Source organism: Pongo abelii, chromosome X, assembly GCF_028885655.2.
Source record: "Pongo abelii isolate AG06213 chromosome X, NHGRI_mPonAbe1-v2.0_pri, whole genome shotgun sequence".
NCBI classification, from domain to species: domain Eukaryota; kingdom Metazoa; phylum Chordata; class Mammalia; order Primates; family Hominidae; genus Pongo; species Pongo abelii.
The window spans coordinates 65,587,571-65,603,808 of NC_072008.2; positions in this window are offsets into that span (position 1 = coordinate 65,587,571).

Here is a 16,238-nt window from a genome sequence, read left to right on the forward strand (position 1 = left end):
AAGCTGCTCTATCCAACGGAAGGTTCCACTCTGTTAGTTGAATGCACACATCAGAAAACTGTTTCTTAGAATGCTTCTGTTTAGTTTTTATGTGAAGTTGTTTCCTTTTCCATCGTAAGCTCCAAAGCGCTCCAAATGAACACTTGTAAATTCTGCCAAGAGAGTGTTTCTAAAGTGCTCTATCAAAAGCAGGGTTCAACTCTGTGTGTTGAGTGCACACAACGCAAAGCCGTTTGTGAGAATGCTTCTGTCCAGTTTTTATGTGAAGATATTCACGTTTCCAACGAAGGCCTGAAAGAGCACCAAATATCCACTTGCAGAAACTTTAAAAAGAGTGTTTCAAAACTGCTCTTTCAAAAGAAAGGTTGAACACTGTGAGTTGAAAGCACACATCATAAAGAACTTTCAGAGAATGCTTGTGTCTGGATATTATGTGAAGGAATTAAGTCTTACACCATAGGCCTCAAAGCGCTCCTAATGAACAATTGCAGATTCCACAAAAAGAGCGTTTCAAAACTGCTCTTTCTAAAGAAGTGTTCAACTCTGTGAGTGGGATTCTTACTACACAAAGCAGTTTCACAGAACGCTTCTGTTTAGTTTTTATGTGTAGATATTCCCGTTTCCAACGAAGGCCTGAAAGGGCTCCAACTATCCACTTGCAGATTCTGCAAAAACAGAGTTTCAAAACTGCTCTATCAAAAGGAAGGCTTATCTCTCTGAGTTGAATGCACACATCATAAAGAGGTTTCTGAGAATGCTTCTGTCTGGTTTCTATGTGAAGATATTTCCTTTTCCACCATAGGCCTCAAAGCGCTCCAAATGAACACTTGCAGATTCTACAAAAAGAGTGTTTCAAAGCTGCTCTAGCAAAGGAAAGGCTCAACTCTTTGAGTTGAACACACACATCACTAAGCAGTTTGTGAGAATGCTTCTGTCCAGTTTTTATGGGAAGATATTCCCGTTTCTACTGAAAGCCGGAAAGAGCACCAAATATCCACTTGCAGATGCTGCAGAAAGACTATGTCCAAACTGTTCCATGAAAAGGAAGGTTCAACTCTGTGAGTTGAATGCACACATCATAAAGAAGTTTCAAAGAATGCTTCTGTCTAGGTTTTATGTGAAGATATTTCCTATTCCACCAGAGGCCTCAAAGAGCACCGAATGAACACTTGCAGATTCTACAAAAAGAGTGTTTCAAACTGCTCTATCAAAAGAAAGGTTCACCTGTGTGAGGTGAATGCATACAACACAAAGCAGTTTCAGAGAACACTTCTGTCTCGTTTTTGTGAAGAGAGTCCCGTTTCCAACGAACGCTTCAAAGAGCTCCAAATATCCTCTTGCAGTTTCTGCAAATACACTGTTATAAAGCTGCTCTATCCAACGGAAGGTTCCACTCTGTTAGTTGAATGCACACATCAGAAAACTGTTTCTTAGAATGCTTCTGTTTAGTTTTTATCTGAAGTTGTTTCCTTTTCCATCGTAAGCTTCAAAGCGCTCCAAATGAACACTTGTAAATTCTGCCAAGAGAGTGTTTCTAAAGTGCTCTATCAAAAGCAGGGTTCAACTCTGTGTGTTGAGTGTACACAACACAAAGCCGTTTCTGAGAATGCTTCTGTCCAGTTTTATTGTGAAGATATTCACGTTTCCAACGAAGGCCTGAAAGAGCTCCAAATATCCACTTGCAGAAACTTTAAAAAGAGTGTTTCCAAACTGCTCTTTCAAAAGAAAGGTTGAACACTCTGAGTTGAAAGCACACATCATAAAGAACTTTCAGAGAATGCTTGTGTCTGGATATTATGTGAAGGTATTAAGTCTTACACCATAGGCCTCAAAGCGCTCCTAATGAACAATTGCAGATTCCACAAAAAGAGTGTTTCAAAACTGCTCTTTCTGAAAAAGTGTTCAACTCTGTGAGTAGGATTCTTACTACACAAAGCAGTTTCACAGAACGCTTCTGTTTAGTTTTTATGTGAAGAAATTCCCGTTTCCAACGAAGGCCTGAAAGGGCACCAACCATCCACTTGCAGATTCTGCAAAAACAGAGTTTCAAAACTGCTCTATCAAAAGGAAGGCTTATCACTCTGAGTTGAATGCACACATCATAAAGAGGTTTCTGAGAATGCTTCTGTCTGGTTTCTACGTGAAGATATTTCCTTTTCCACCATAGGCCTCAAAGCGCTCCAAATGAACACTTGCAGATTCTACAAAAAGAGTGTTTCAAAACTGCTCTAGCAAAGGAAAGGTTCAACTCTGTGAGTTGAACACACACATCACAAAGCAGTTTGTGAGAATGCTTCTGTCCAGTTTTTATGGGAAGATATTCCCGTTTCTAACGAAGGCCTGAAAGAGCTCCAAATATCCACTTGCAGATGCTGCAGAAAGACTCTTTCCAAACTGCTCCATGAAAAGGAAGGTTCAACTCTGTGAGTTGAATGCACACATCATAAAGAAGTTTCAAAGAATGCTTCTGTCTAGGTTTTATGTGAAGATATTTCCTATTCCACCAGAGGCCTCAAAGAGCACTGAATGAACTCTTGCAGATTCTAGAAAAAGAGTGTTTCAAACTGCTCTATCAAAAGAAAGGCTCACCTGTGTGAGTTGAATGCATAGAAGACAAAGCAGTTTCAGAGAACACTTCTGTCTCGTTTTTGTGAAGATAGTCCCGTTTCAAATGAACGCTTCAAAGAGCTCCAAATATCCTCTCGCAGTTTCTGCAAGTACACTGTTATAAAGCTGCTCTATCCAATGGAAGGTTCCACTCTGTTAGTTGAATGCACACATCAGAAAACTGTTTCTTAGAATGCTTCTGTTTAGCTTTTATGTGAAGTTGTTTCCTTTTCCATCGTAAGCTTCAAAGGGCTCCAAATGAACACTTGCAGATTCTACAAAAAGAGTGTTTCAAAACTGCTCTAGCAAAGGAAAGGCTCAACTATGTGAGTTGAACACACACATCACTAAGCAGTTTGTGAGAATGCTTCTGTCCAGTTTTTATGGGAAGATATTCCCGTTTCTAACGAAAGCCTGAAAGAGCACCAAATATCCACTTGCAGATGCTGCAGAAAGACTCTTTCCAAACTGTTCCATGAAAAGGAAGGTTCAACTCTGTGAGTTGAATGCACACATCATAAAGAAGTTTCAAAGAATGCTTCTGTCTAGGTTTTATGTGAAGATATTTCCTATTCCACCAGAGGCCTCAAAGAGCACCGAATGAACTCTTGCAGATTCTACAAAAAGAGTGTTTCAAACTCCTCTATCAAAAGAAAGGTTCACCTGTGTGAGTTGAATGCATACAACACAAAGCAGTTTCAGAGCACACTTCTTTCTCGTTTTTGTGGAGATAGTCCCGTTTCCAACGAACGCTTCAAAGAGCTCCAAATATCCTCTTGCAGTTTCTGCAAATACACTGTTATAAAGCTGCTCTATCCAACGGAATGTTCCAGTCTGTTAGTTGAATGCACACATCAGAAAACTGTTTCTTAGAATGCTTCTGTTTAGTTTTTATGTGAAGTTGTTTCCTTTTCCATCGTAAGCTTCAAAGCGCTCCAAATGAACACTTGTAAATTCTGCCAAGAGAGTGTTTCTAAAGTGCTCTATCAAAAGCAGGGTTCAACTCTGTGTGTTGAGTGCACACAACACAAAGCCGTTTCTGAGAATGCTTCTGTCCAGTTTTTATGTGAAGATATTCACGTTTCCAACGAAGGCCTGAAAGAGCTCCAAATATCCACTTGCAGAAACTTTAAAAAGAGTGTTTCCAAACTGCTCTTTCAAAAGAAAGGTTGAACACTGTGAGTTGAAAGCACACATCATAAAGAACTTTCAGAGAATGCTTGTGTCTGGATATTATGTGAAGGTATTAAGTCTTACACCATAGGCCTCAAAGCGCTCCTAATGAACAATTGCAGATTCCACAAAAAGAGTGTTTCAAAACTGCTCTTTCTAAAGAAGTGTTCAACTCTGTGAGTTGGATTTTACTACACAAAGCAGTTTCACAGAACGCTTCTGTTTAGTTTTTATGTGAAGAAATTCCCTTTTCCAACGAAGGCCTGAAAGGGCTCCAACCATCCACTTGCAGATTCTGCAAAAACAGAGTTTCAAAACTGCTCTATCAAAAGGAAGGCTTATCTCTCTGAGTTGAATGCACACATCATAAATAGGTTTCTGAGAATGCTTCTGTCTGGTTTCCATGTGAAGATATTTCCTTTTCCACCATAGGCCTCAAAGCGCTCCAAATGAACACTTGCAGATTCTACAAAAAGAGTGTTTCAAAGCTGCTCTACCAAAGGAAAGGCTCAACTCTGTGAGTTGAACACACACATCACAAAGCAGTTTTTGAGAATGCTTCTGTCCAGTTTTTATGGGAAGATATTCCCGTTTCTAACGAAAGCCTGAAAGAGCACCAAATGTCCACTTGCAGATGTTGCAGAAAGACTCTTTCCAAACTGTTCCATGAAAAGGAAGGTTCAACTCTGTGAGTTGAATGCACACATCATAAAGAAGTTTCAAAGAATGCTTCTGTCTAGGTTTTATGTGAAGATATTTCCTATTCCACCAGAGGCCTCAAAGAGCACCGAATGAACACTTGCAGATTCTACAAAAAGAGTGTTTCAAACTGCTCTATCAAAAGAAATGTTCACCTGTGTGAGTTGAATGCATACAACACAAAGCAGTTTCAGAGAACACTTCTGTCTCGTTTTTGTGAAGATAGTCCCGTTTCCAACGAACGCTTCAAAGAGCTCCAAATATCCTCTTGCAGTTTCTGCAAATACACAGTTATAAAGCTGCTCTATCCAACGGAAGGTTCCACTCTGTAAGTTGAATGCACACATCAGAAAACTGTTTCTTAGAATGCTTCTGTTTAGTTTTTATGTGAAGTTGTTTCCTTTTCCATCGTAAGCTTCAAAGCGCTCCAAATGAACACTTGTAAATTCTGCCAAGACAGTGTTTCTAAAGTGCTCTACCAAAAGCACGGTTCAACTCTGTGTGTTGAGTGCACACAACACAAAGCCGTTTCTGAGAATGCTTCTGTCCAGTTTTTATGTGAAGATATTCACGTTTCCAACGAAGGCCTGAAAGAGCTCCAAATATCCACTTGCAGAAACTTTAAAAAGAGTGTTTCAAAACTGCTCTTTCAAAAGAAAGGTTGAACACTGTGAGTTGAAAGCACACCTCATAAAGAACTTTCTGAGAATGCTTGTGTCTGGATATTATGTGAAGGTACAAAGTCTTACACTATAGGCCTCAAAGCGCTCCTAATGAACAATTGCAGATTCCACAAAAAGAGTGTTTCAAAACTGCTCTTTCTAAAGAAGTGTTCAACTCTGTGAGTTGGATTCTTACTACACAAAGCAGTTTCACAGAACGCTTCTGTTTAGTTTTTATGTGAAGAAATTCCCGTTTACAACGAAGGCCTGAAAGGGCTCCAACTATCCACTTGCAGATTCTGCAAAAACAGAGTTTCAAAACTGCTCTATCAAAACGAAGGCTTATCTCTCTGAGTTGAATGCACACATCATAAAGAGGTTTCTGAGAATGCTTCTGTCTGGTTTCTATGTGAAGATATTTCCTTTTCCACCATAGGCCTCAAAGCGCTCCAAATGAACACTTGCAGATTCTACAAAAAGAGTGTTTCAAAACTGCTTTAGCAAAGGAAAGGTTCAACTCTGTGAGTTGAACACACACATCACAAAGCAGTGTGTGAGAATGCTTCTGTCCAGTTTTTATGGGAAGATATTGCCGTTTCTAACGAAGGCCTGAAGGAGCACCAAATATCCACTTGCAGATGCTGCACAAAGACTCTTTCCAAACTGCTCCATGAAAAGGAAGGTTCAACTCTGTGAGTTGAATGCACACATCATAAAGAAGTTTCAAAGAATGCTTCTGTCTAGGTTTTATGTGAAGATATTTCCTATTCCACCAGAGGCCTCAAAGAGCACCGAATGAACTCTTGCAGATTCTACAAAAAGAGTGTTTCAAACTGCTCTATCAAAAGAAAGGTTCACCTGTGTGAGTTGAATGCATACAAGACAAGGCAGTTTCAGAGAACACTTCTGTCTCGTTTTTGTGGAGAAAGTCCCGTTTCCAACGAACGCTTCCAAGAGCTCCAAATATCCTCTTGCAGTTTCTACAAATACACTGTTATAAAACTGCTCTATCCAACGGAAGGTTCCACTCCGTTAGTTGAATGCACACATCAGAAAACTGTTTCTTAGAATGCTTCTGTTTAGCTTTTATGTGAAGTTGTTTCCTTTTCCATCGTAAGCTTCAAAGGGCTCCAAATGAACACTTGTAAATTCTGCCAAGAGAGTGTTTCTAAAGTTCTCTTTCAAAAGCAGGGTTCAACTCTGTGTGTTGAGTGCACACAACACAAAGCCGTTTCTGAGAATGCTTCTGTCCAGTTTTTATGTGAAGATATTCACGTTTCCAACGAAGGCCTGAAAGAGCTCCAAATATCCACTTGCAGAAACTTTAAAAAGAGTGTTTCCAAACTGCTCTTTCAAAAGAAAGGTTGAACACTGTGAGTTGAAAGCACACATCATAAAGAACTTTCAGAGAATGCTTGTGTCTGGATATTATGTGAAGGTATTAAGTCTTACACCATAGGCCTCAAAGCGCTCCTAATGAACAATTGCAGATTCCACAAAAAGAGTGTTTCAAAACTGCTCTTTCTAAAAAAGTGTCCAACTCTGTGAGTTGGATTCTTACTACACAAAGCAGTTTCACAGAACGCTTCTGTTTAGTTTTTATGTGAAGAAATTCCCGTTTCCAACGAAGGCCTGAAAGGGCTCCAACCATCCACTTGCAGATTCTGCAAAAACAGAGTTTCAAAACTGCTCTATCAAAAGGAAGGCTTATCTCTCTGAGTTGAATGCACACATCATAAATAGGTTTCTGAGAATGCTTCTATCTGGTTTCTATGTGAAGATATTTCCTTTTCCACCATAGGCCTGAAAGCGCTCCAAATGAACACTTGCAGATTCTACAAAAAGAGTGTTTCAAAACTGCTCTAGCAAAGGAAAGGTTCAACTCTGTGAGTTGAACACACACATCACAAAGCAGTGTGTGAGAATGCTTCTGTCCAGTTTTTATGGGAAGATATTCCCGTTTCTAACGAAGGCCTGAAAGAGCTCCAAATATCCACTTGCAGATACTTCAGAAAGACTCTTTCCAAACTGCTCCATGAAAAGGAAGGTTCAACTCTGTGAGTTAAATGCACACATCATAAAGAAGTTTCAAAGAATGCTTCTGTCTAGGTTTTATGTGAAGATACTTCCTATTCCACCAGAGGTCTCAAAGAGCACCGAATGAACACTTGCAGATTCTACAAAAAGAGTGTTTCAAACTGCTCTATCAAAAGAAAGGTTCACCTGTGTGAGTTGAGTGCATACAACGCAAAGCAGTTTCAGAGAACACTTCTGTCTCGTTTTTGTGAAGATAGTCCCGTTTCCAACGAACGCTTCAAAGAGCTCCAAATATCCTCTTGCAGTTTCTGCAAATACACTGTTATAAAGCTGCTCTATCCAACGGAAGGTTCCACTCTGTTAGTTGAATGCACACATCAGAAAACTGTTTCTTAGAATGCTTCTGTTTAGTTTTTATGTGAAGTTGTTTCCTTTTCCATCGTAAGCTCCAAAGCGCTCCAAATGAACACTTGTAAATTCTGCCAAGAGAGTGTTTCTAAAGTGCTCTTTCAAAAGCAGGGTTCAACTCTGTGTGTTGAGTGCACACAACACAAAGCCGTTTCTGAGAATGCTTCTGTCCAGTTTTTATGTGAAGATATTCACGTTTCCAACGAAGGCCTGAAAGAGCTCCAAATATCCACTTGCAGAAACTTTAAAAAGAGTGTTTCAAAACTGCTCTTTCAAAAGAAAGGTTGAACACTGTGAGTTGAAAGCACACATCATAAAGAACTTTCAGAGAATGCTTGTGTCTGGATATTATGTGAAGGTATTAAGTCTTACACCATAGGCCTCAAAGCGCTCCTAATGAACAATTGCAGATTCCACAAAAAGAGTGTTTCAAAACTGCTCTTTCTGAAAAAGTGTTCAACTCTGTGAGTAGGATTCTTGCTACACAAAGCAGTTTCACAGAACGCTTCTGTTTAGTTTTTATGTGAAGAAATTCCCGTTTCCAACGAAGGCCTGAAAGGGCACCAACCATCCACTTGCAGATTCTGCAAAAACAGAGTTTCAAAACTGCTCTATCAAAAGGAAGGCTTATCTCTCTGAGTTGAATGCACACATCATAAAGAGGTTTCTGAGAATGCTTCTGTCTGGTTTCTACGTGAAGATATTTCCTTTTCCACCATAGGCCTCAAAGCGCTCCAAAGGAACACTTGCAGATTCTACAAAAAGAGTGTTTCAAAACTGCTCTAGCAAAGGAAAGGTTCAACTCTGTGAGTTGAACACACACATCACAAAGCAGTTTGTGAGAATGCTTCTGTCCAGTTTTTATGGGAAGATATTCCCGTTTCTAACGAAGGCCTGAAAGAGCTCCAAATATCCACTTGCAGATGCTGCAGAAAGACTCTTTCCAAACTGCTCCATGAAAAGGAAGGTTCAACTCTGTGAGTTGAATGCACACATCATAAAGAAGTTTCAAAGAATGCTTCTGTCTAGGTTTTATGTGAAGATATTTCCTATTCCACCAGAGGCCTCAAAGAGCACTGAATGAACTCTTGCAGATTCTAGAAAAAGAGTGTTTCAAACTGCTCTATCAAAAGAAAGGCTCACCTGTGTGAGTTGAATGCATAGAAGACAAAGCAGTTTCAGAGAACACTTCTGTCTCGTTTTTGTGAAGATAGTCCCGTTTCAAACGAACGCTTCAAAGAGCTCCAAATATCCTCTCGCAGTTTCTGCAAATACACTGTTATAAAGCTGCTCTATCCAACGGAAGGTTCCACTCTGTTAGTTGAATGCACACATCAGAAAACTGTTTCTTAGAATGCTTCTGTTTAGCTTTTATGTGAAGTTGTTTCCTTTTCCATCGTAAACTTCAAAGGGCTCCAAATGAACACTTGCAGATTCTACAAAAAGAGTGTTTCAAAACTGCTCTAGCAAAGGAAAGGCTCAACTATGTGAGTTGAACACACACATCACTAAGCAGTTTGTGAGAATGCTTCTGTCCAGTTTTTATGGGAAGATATTCCCGTTTCTAACGAAAGCCTGAAAGAGCACCAAATATCCACTTGCAGATGCTGCAGAAAGACTCTTTCCAAACTGTTCCATGAAAAGGAAGGTTCAACTCTGTGAGTTGAATGCACACATCATAAAGAAGTTTCAAAGAATGCTTCTGTCTAGGTTTTATGTGAAGATATTTCCTATTCCACCAGAGGCCTCAAAGAGCACCGAATGAACACTTGCAGATTCTACAAAAAGAGTGTTTCAAACTGCTCTATCAAAAGAAAGGTTCACCTGTGTGAGTTGAATGCATACAACACAAAGCAGTTTCAGAGAACACTTCTGTCTCGTTTTTGTGAAGATAGTCCCGTTTCCAACGAACGCTTCAAAGAGCTCCAAATATCCTCTTGCAGTTTCTGCAAATACACTGTTATAAAGCTGCTCTATCCAACGGAAGGTTCCACTCTGTTAGTTGAATGCACACATCAGAAAATTGTTTCTTAGAATGCTTCTGTTTAGTTTTTATCTGAAGTTGTTTCCTTTTCCATCGTAAGCTTCAAAGCGCTCCAAATGAACACTTGTAAATTCTGCCAAGAGAGTGTTTCTAAAGTGCTCTATCAAAAGCAGGGTTCAACTCTGTGTGTTGAGTGTACACAACACAAAGCCGTTTCTGAGAATGCTTCTGTCCAGTTTTATTGTGAAGATATTCACGTTTCCAACGAAGGCCTGAAAGAGCTCCAAATATCCACTTGCAGAAACTTTAAAAAGGGTGTTTCAAAACTGCTCTTTCAAAAGAAAGGTTGAACACTGTGAGTTGAAAGCACACATCATAAAGGACTTTCAGAAAATGCTTGTGTCTGGATATTATGTGAAGGTACTAAGTCTTACACTATAGGCCTCAAAGCGCTCCTAATGAACAATTGCAGATTCCACAAAAAAAGTGTTTCAAAACTGCTCTTTCTAAAGAAGTGTTCAACTCTGTGAGTTGGATTCTTACTACACAAAGCAGTTTCACAGAACGCTTCTGTTTAGTTTTTATGTGAAGATATTCTCGTTTCCAACGAAGGCCTGAAAGGGCTCCAACTATCCACTTGCAGATTCTGCAAAAACAGAGTTTCAAAACTGCTCTATCAAAAGTAAGGCTTATCTCTCTGAGTTGAATGCACACATCATAAAGAGGTTTCTGAGAATGCTTCTGTCTGGTTTCTATGTGAAGATATTTCCTTTTCCACCATAGGCCTCAAAGCGCTCCAAATGAACACTTGCAGATTCTACAAAAAGAGTGTTTCAAATCTGCTCTAGCAAAGGAAAGGCTCAACTCTGTGAGTTGAACACACACATCACTAAGCAGTTTGTGAGAATGCTTCTGTCCAGTTTTTATGGGAAGATATTCCCGTTTCTAACGAAAGCCTGAAAGAGCACCAAATATCCAATTGCAGATGCTGCAGAAAGACTCTTTCCAAACTGTTCCATGAAAAGGAAGGTTCAACTCTGTGAGTTGAATGCACACATCATAAAGAAGTTTCAAAGAATGCTTCTGTCTAGGTTTTATGTGAAGATATTTCCTATTCCACCAGAGGCCTCAAAGAGCACCGAATGAAAACTTGCAGATCCTACAAAAAATAGTGTTTCAAACTGCTCTATCAAAAGAAAGGTTCACCTGTGTGAGTTGAATGCATACAACACAAAGCAGTTTCCGAGAACACTTCTGTCTCGTTTTTGTGAAGATAGTCCCGTTTCCAACGAACGCTTCAAAGAGCTCCAAATATCTTCTTGCAGTTTCTGCAAATACACTGTTATAAAGCTGCTCTATCCAACGGAAGGTTCCACTCTGTAAGTTGAATGCACACATCAGAAAACTGTTTCTTAGAATGCTTCTGTTTAGTTTTTATGTGAAGTTGTTTCCTTTTCCATCGTAAGCTTCAAAGCCCTCCAAATGAACACTTGTAAATTCTGCCAAGACAGTGTTTCTAAAGTGCTCTATCAAAAGCAGGGTTCAACTCTGTTTGTTGAATGCACACCACACAAAGCCGTTTCTGAGAATGCTTCGGTCCAGTTTTTATGTGAAGATATTCACGTTTCCAACGAAGGCCTGAAAGAGCTCCAAATATCCACTTGCAGAAACTTTAAAAAGAGTGTTTCAAAACTGCTCTTTCAAAAGAAAGGTTGAACACTGTGAGTTGAAAGCACACATCATAAAGAACTTTCAGAGAATGCTTGTGTCTGGATATTATGTGAAGGTATTAAGTCTTACACCATAGGCCTCAAAGCGCTCCTAATGAACAATTGCAGATTCCACAAAAAGAGTGTTTCAAAACTGCTCTTTCTAAAGAAGTGTTCAACTCTGTGAGTTGGATTCTTACTACACAAAGCAGTTTCACAGAACGCTTGTGTTTAGTTTTTATGTGAAGATATTCCCGTTTCCAACGAAGGCCTGAAAGGGCTCCAACTATCCACTTGCAGATTCTGCAAAAACAGAGGTTCAAAACTGCTCTATCAAAAGGAAGTCTTATCTCTCTGAGTTGAATGCACACATCATAAAGAGGCTTCTGAGAATGCTTCTGTCTGGTTTCTATGTGAAGATATTTCCTTTTCCACCATAGGCCTCAAAGCGCTCCAAATGAACACTTGCAGATTCTACAAAAAGAGTGTTTCAAAGCTGCTCTAGCAAAGGAAAGGCTCAACTCTGTGAGTTGAACACACACATCACTAAGCAGTTTGTGAGAATGCTTCTGTCCAGTTTTTATGGGAAGATATTCCCGTTTCTAACGAAGGCCTGAAAGAGCTCCAAATATCCACTTGCAGATGCTGCAGAAGGACTCTTTCCAAACTGTTCCATGAAAAGGAAGGTTCAACTCTGTGAGTTGAATGCACACATCATAAAGAAGTTTCAAAGAATGCTTCTGTCTAGGTTTTATGTGAAGATATTTCCTATTCCACCAGAGGCCTCAAAGAGCACCGAATGAACACTTGCAGATTCTACAAAAAGAGTGTTTCAAACTGCTCTATCAAAAGAAAGGTTCACCTGTGTGAGTGGAATGCATACAACACAAAGCAGTTTCAGAGAACACTTCTGTCTCGTTTTTGTGGAGATAGTCCCGTTTCCAACGAACGCTTCAAAGAGCTCCAAATATCCTCTTGCAGTTTCTGCAAATACACTGTAATAAAGCTGCTCTATCCAACGGAAGGTTCCACTCTGTTAGTTGAATGCACACATCCGAAAACTGTTTCTTAGAATGCTTCTGTTTAGTTTTTATGTGAAGTTGTTTCCTTTTCCATCGTAAGCTTCAAAGCGCTCCAAATGAACACTTGTAAATTCTGCCAAGAGAGTGTTTCTAAAGTTCTCTTTCAAAAGCAGGGTTCAACTCTGTGTGTTGAGTGCACACAACACAAAGCCGTTTCTGAGAATGCTTCTGTCCAGTTTTTATGTGAAGATATTCACGTTTCCAACGAAGGCCTGAAAGAGCTCCAAATATCCACTTGCAGAAACTTTAAAAAGAGTGTTTCAAAACTGCTCTTTCAAAAGAAAGGTTGAACACTGTGAGTTGAAAGCACACATCATAAAGAACTTTCAGAGAATGCTTGTGTCTGGATATTATGTGAAGGTATTTAGTCTTACACTATAGGCCTCAAAGCGCTCCTAATGAACAATTGCAGATTCCACAAAAAGAGTGTTTCAAAACTGCTCTTTCTAAAGAAGTGTTCAACTCTGTGAGTTGGATTCTTACTACACAAAGCAGTTTCACAGAACGCTTCTGTTTAGTTTTTATGTGAAGATATTCCCGTTTCCAACGAAGGCCTGAAAGGGCTCCAACTATCCACTTGCAGATTCTGCAAAAACAGAGTTTCAAATCTGCTCTATCAAAAGGAAGGCTTATCTCTCTGAGTTGAATGCACACATCATAAAGAGGTTTCTGAGAATGCTTCTGTCTGGTTTCTATGTGAAGATATTTCCTTTTCCACCATAGGCCTCAAAGCACTCCAAATGAACACTTGCAGATTCTACAAAAAGAGTGTTTCAAAACTGCTCTAGCAAAGGAAAGGTTCAACTGTGTGAGTTGAACACACACATCACAAAGCAGTGTGTGAGAATGCTTCTGTCCAGTTTTTATGGGAAGATATTCCCGTTTCTATCGAAGGCCTGAAAGAGCTCCAAATATCCACTTGCAGATGCTGCAGAAAGTCTCTTTCCAAACTGCTCCATGAAAAGGAAGGTTCAACTCTGTGAGCGGAATGCACACATCATAAAGAAGTTTCAAAGAATGCTTCTGTCTAGGTTTTATGTGAAGATATTTCCTATTCCACCAGAGGCCTCAAAGAGCACCCAATGAAAACTTGCAGATTCTGCAGAAAGTCTCTTTCCAAACTGCTCCATGAAAAGGAAGGTTCAACTCTGTGAGTTGAATGCACACATCATAAAGAAGTTTCAAAGAATGCTTCTGTCTAGGTTTTATGTGAAGATATTTCCTATTCCACCAGAGGCCTCAAAGAGCACCGAATGAACTCTTGCAGATTCTACAAAAAGAGTGTTTCAAACTGCTCTATCAAAAGAAACGTTCACCTGTGTGAGTTGAATGCATACAACACAAAGCAGTTTCAGAGAACACTTCTGTCTCGTTTTTGTGAAGATAGTCCCGTTTCCAACGAACGCTTCAAAGAGCTCCAAATATCCTCTTGCAGTTTCTGCAAATACACAGTTATAAAGCTGCTCTATCCAACGGAAGGTTCCACTCTGTAAGTTGAATGCACACATCAGAAAACTGTTTCTTACAATGCTTCTGTTTAGTTTTTATGTGAAGTTGATTCCTTTTCCATCGTAAGCTCCAAAGCGCTCCAAATGAACACTTGTAAATTCTGCCAAGACAGTGTTTCTAAAGTGCTCTATCAAAAGCAGGGTTCAACTCTGTGTGTTGAGTGCACACAACACAAAGCCGTTTCTGAGAATGCTTCTGTCCAGTTTTTATGTGAAGATATTCACGTTTCCAACGAAGGCCTGAAAGAGCTCCAAATATCCACTTGCAGAAACTTTAAAAAGAGTGTTTCAAAACTGCTCTTTCAAAAGAAAGGTTGAACACTGTGAGTTGAAAGCACACATTGTAGAGAACTTTCAGAGAATGCTTGTGTCTGGATATTATGTAAAGGTATTAAGTCTTACACCATAGGCCTCAAAGCGCTCCTAATGAACAATTGCAGATTCCACAAAAAGAGTGTTTCAAAACTGCTCTTTCTAAAGAAGTGTTCAACTCTGTGGGTTGGATTCCTACTACACAAAGCAGTTTCACAGAACGCTTCTGTTTAGTTTTTATGTGAAGATATTCCCTTTTCCAACGAAGGCCTGAAAGGGCTCCAACTATCCACTTGCAGATTCTGCAAAAACAGAGTTTCAAAACTGCTCTATCAAAAGGAAGGCTTATCTCTCTGAGTTGAATGCACACATCATAAAGAGGTTTCTGAGAATGCTTCTGTCTGGTTTCTATGTGAAGATATTTCCTTTTCCACCATAGGCCTCAAAGCGCTCCAAAAGAACACTTGCAGATTCTACAAAAAGAGTGTTTCAAAGCTGCTCTAGCAAAGGAAAGGCTCAACTCTGTGAGTTGAACACACACATCACTAAGCAGTTTGTGAGAATGCTTCTGTCCAGTTTTTATGGGAAGATATTCTAACGAAAGCCTGAAAGAGCACCAAATATCCACTTGCAGATGCTGCAGAAAGACTCTTTCCAAACTGTTCCATGAAAAGGAAGGTTCAACTCTGTGAGTTGAATGCACACATCATAAAGAAGTTTCAAAGAATGCTTCCGTCTAGGTTTTATGTGAAGATATTTCCTATTCCACCAGAGGCCACAAAGAGCACCGAATGAACACTTGCAGATTCTACAAAAAGAGTGTTTCAAACTGCTCTATCAAAAGAAAGGTTCACCTGTGTGAGTGGAATGCATACAACACGAAGCAGTTTCAGAGAACACTTCTGTCTCGTTTTTGTGGAGATAGTCCCGTTTCCAACGAACGCTTCAAAGAGCTCCAATTATCCTCTTGCAGTTTCTGCAAATACACAGTTATAAAGCTGCTCTATACAACGGAAGGTTCCACTCTGTTAGTTGAATGCACACATCAGAAAACTGTTTCTTAGAATGCTTCTGTTTAGTTTTTATGTGAAGTTGTTTCCTTTTCCATCGGAAGCTTCAAAGCGCTCCAAATGAACACTTGTAAATTCTGCCAAGACAGTGTTTTAAAGTGCTCTATCAAAAGCAGGGTTCAACTCTGTGTGTTGAGTGCACACAACACAAAGCCGTTTCTGAGAATGCTTCTGTCCAGTTTTTATGTGAAGATATTCACGTTTCCAACGAAGGCCTGAAAGAGCTCCAAATATCCACTTGCAGAAACTTTAAAAAGAGTGTTTCAAAACTGCTCTTTCAAAAGAAAGGTTGAACACTGTGAGTTGAAAGCACACATCATAAAGAACTTTCAGAGAATGCTTGTGTCTGGATATTATGTGAAGGTATTAAGTCTTACACTATAGGCTTCAAAGCGCTCCTAATGAACAATTGCAGATTCCACAAAAAGAGTGTTTCAAAACTGCTCTTTCTAAAGAAGTGTTCAACTCTGTGAGTTGGATTCTTACTACACAAAGCAGTTTCACAGAACGCTTCTGTTTAGTTTTTATGTGAAGATATTCCCGTTTCCAATGAAGGCTTGAAAGGGCTCCAACTATCCACTTGCAGATTCTGCAAAAACAGAGTTTCAAAACTGCTCTATCAAAAGGAAGGCTTATCTCTCTGAGGTGAATGCACACATCATAAAGAGGTTTCTGAGAATGCTTCTGTCTGGTTTCTATGTGAAGATATTTCCTTTTCCACCACAGGCCTCAAAGCGCTCCAAATGAACACTTGCAGATTCTACAAAAAGAGTGTTTCAAAACTGCTCTAGCAAAGGAAAGGTTCAACTCTGTGAGTTGAACACACACATCACAAAGCAGTGTGTGAGAATGCTTCTTTCCAGTTTTTATGGGAAGATATTCCCGTTTCTAACGAAGGCCTGAAAGAGCTCCAAATATCCACTTGCAGATGCTGCAGAAAGTCTCTTTCCAAACTGCTCCATGAAAAGGAAGGTTCAACTCTGTGAG